We start from the raw sequence: 3,757 nt of genomic DNA on the forward strand, positions 1-3,757 counted from the left end.
ACATTATGATGGGACATGGAAATATTAAGTTAAGGGCATTATTACAGTGTGTTTTAAACCTTTAAACCTGTAGTATGAACACGGCTATAGAGGGACATGTGAAACATATGCTGGGAGAAGTCCGAGTCAGCAGCAGAGATGCAGCAAGGTATGTCCACCTCTGTCACAGCCTGAGAGACAGCCTGCCCCCCACCTGACAGGTGTTCTCCTCCAAGCCCACAATCCTGATACATACAGACACTGATCATTTATTTCCTTTGTTTTCATTTTTTATTTGTATAATAATATTAATATATTCTTTATTGTTTTTATCAGTTAATGATTATAATTATTTATATTTTATATATATTTATTGTTTTAGACCTTTTGATCTAGTTGTGATGTTAGAATATTTTGTATATATATATATATGTGTGTATTGTAATTTTTTATTAATGTTAATATTATTGTTATATTTGCTTTGGATGTCTTTCTTTGAACTTTAATGCCAATAAAGCTGTTTGAATTTAATTGAGAAATAGAGAGAGAGAGAGAGAGAGAGAGAGAGATAGAGAGAGAGAGAGAGAGAGAGAGAGAGAGAGAGAGAGAGAGAGAGAGAGAGAGAGAGGTTTGATGCTCCAGATGAGACTGATTTCCTCAGAAGAAAGACTGAGGGAGATGTTGTCCATGTGTGTGTTTCCCTGTGTGTGTGTTTATGCGTGTGATGTGGTTCGGTGTTTTGCCTGTGATGTGGTGCATTTTCATCTGCATACATTCATGTCTGTGTGTGTGTGTGTGTCTGTGTGTGTGTGGTGACTGGTGTCCGTATGCTGTAAATGAGCATGTAGCCGCAGCTTGTGTGCCTTGAGTCAGTGTTTGTATGTGTGTGTGTGTTTGTGCGAGTGGGCTGTGTGTGCATACATATGGGCATTTAGTCAGCATGTGTCTAATGTGGATGTCTGTGTCTTGGTGGCCTTGCTTTGAAACCCGCCCCCCCCTTGACTCTTGCCAAGCCGACAGCCCGTTGGCGGGAGAGGCGGGGTCGGCCATGAAAGGAAGAAATTAAGGAAGTAAGAAAGAGAGGAAAACGAGTGACAGAATGTGAAAAGACAGTTAGGGGGGGAGGCTGGGTGAGGAGAGAGGCCAAATGGAGTGGAATGAATGCTGCAGCAAACACACACACACACACACACACACACACACACACACACACACACACACACACAGCAGGCTGATTGCCGGGCTGATTAGCCGAGGTGCTGTTCAGGCTGAAAAAGAACAAAGAGAGCAGCCTCGGTTAGAGGGATGAGACGGAGACATGAGCTCCATACTGAACCGATGTTTCTAACTCAGCCTGTCACCTCTGATCTGAGGACTCGGATGCCGTCTGATTCATGACATACTGAGATTGATCCTGGAGCCAGAGTCAGACCACAACCTTTGTTTCCTTAAGAGGAAACCTGGTCCGTGAACTTGTTCTGAATCTTCGTTCAGGTTACCGGCTGATGTGAGACTTTTACTTTAACAGCTCACAGATTGATCAAACATATTTCATGTTGCATTCAAAATCTGGATTATGGTGTCATTCATTTTAGACCACAAATGAAAGATAACTCTCTAACTCTGAGAATATGAATGGATGGTGTTTCTAAGCAACACAATTTCTAGCCTTGAGGCTAATAAGAGCTATTATGTCACTGCTAACAGTAAACCATGGAGTGTATAAAACATGGACAAAGTCTCAATGATGTCACTCATTTGTTTCTGTAGGGATGTTTTGAGGGACAAAGGTCACCATCTTGAAATGCTGACTCCAACTAACTTGTGTAGAAACTAGGACTGCCAAACGATAATGTCAATTATTCGTTCATGATTAATCACAACTTAATATTACATTTTTTATGTTATAATAATAATAATAATAATAATAATAATAATAATAATAATTGTATTTGTAGAGCACTTTTCAAAAAGCAAGTTACAAAGTGCTTCACATGGACAGCAAAATAAAACGGGCAGTTCATAAAATCACAAGTCAAGATAAATGAATAAAACCTATTTTAAAAGACAAAAAAAAATCCCCTAAAATAACTCTAAAGGAACACAATTCTTAATAGAAAATACAATAAAACAGAATAAAATCAAATTCAGATAAAAGCAGGAAAGGTCATACAATAAAAGTATGTTTTCAGATTTAAAAGAGCTCAAACAAACATAACATTTTCCAAGTTTCTAAAACTCTTAGTAACATTGGAGTGAATAGATATGCAGGCTTTAAAGGGGACATATCACGCTCTTTTTCATCAATATATATTGGTCTAAGAGGTCCCCAAAACATGTCTTTAAAGTTTATGCTCAAAAAAATACCTTGAAATCAGATTTTGGTCTGCCTGAAAAGTCCTCTTCTTCATTCCTCATCAGAACACTCTGTTTTCCCTCTGACCACGCCCCCTCAGGAAGTGGATGTGGCCTCGGCTCTCCAGCACGTTGATCTAATGTTTACATGTTGGCTGAATATACACGGCTGCTCAGAGATCACGTTACTTCAACCCTCTGAATCTGATCCTGACGGAGAGGCGCCTGCAGCAGGACCTTTCTGAACCATTGATCACAGATTTAGTGTTTCTTGTTGTTTTATTTATCAGTATGTCGACGTGTGTCTTGGTACACAGCTACGAACATGTAGCTATGTGGCTATGCTAACTAGCGCTAGCACTTATCCATGATAAATAAAAATCATCCACTAGATCTTCAAATCTGCAGACGTGGGGAGTAAAACCAACCTCTGCCAGAAAGGCAGCAGGACCTTTCTGAAGGATTGGTCACAGATTCTGTGTTTCTTGTTGTTTTATCTGTCAGTATGTCGACGTGTGTCTTGGTACACAGCTATAGGTACAGCTACAGCTATGAACATGTAGCTATGTGGCTATGCCAATTAGCGCTAGCACTTATCCATGGTAAATAAAAATCATCCACTAGATCTTCAAATCTGCAGACGTGGGGAGTAAAACCGACCTTTGTGTTTATTAAGACAGCCTACAACTAGCATGCCTCCCTCCTAAGCTCCTTGTTAGCACACATGTGTGCAGGGAATGAAAAACAGAGGAGGGATTCAGTATTATTTTATACAGTCTATGGGCTGAACAAGCTCCGAGCTCTGACTCCGTGACAGACCGGATATTGTTGTGACGTAACAAAAACACTGAAGTCTGAAACGGCTGGTTTCACACACATTTACAGAAAGGTGGAGAAATCAGAACAGGGGCAGAATGGATTCTTTTCATTCTCGGGGGGTTTGTAGACATGCCAGGGACACATATTTCAGGTAAAGAACCATTAAAAAGTCAATTTTGCATGATATGTCACCTTTAAAAAAAATATATGATTATTATTATTGCAACAATCCAAAACAAAGATTAACATGGTTCAGATATGTCTCCAGATGACCTCAAAGGTCCTGCATGATCCAGAAATACACTAAAGACACAGCACGGCAAACTCAAGCCCAACAAACAACAGATGGGCATAATGACCTGAGTGTAACATGGTAAAAGTAATATTAACACAATGCAGTGTCCAACTTTACACCTGAATAGGTTAACTAAAAGTCCCCTGTTATATCCATCACTTAAAGATCATTCCAGAGACGTCGGGAGCATCCACTGAAGCTTGGCTAGTCGGTGGTAATCATGACGTACTCCGGTGGAAACTGAGTTCATATCAACAGTATATTCATATAACTCTGATCTTGTGTAGAGAACCCTCTGACGGGGCTTTG

Source organism: Notolabrus celidotus, chromosome 8 (assembly GCF_009762535.1).
Source record: "Notolabrus celidotus isolate fNotCel1 chromosome 8, fNotCel1.pri, whole genome shotgun sequence".
Lineage (NCBI taxonomy): Eukaryota > Metazoa > Chordata > Actinopteri > Labriformes > Labridae > Notolabrus > Notolabrus celidotus.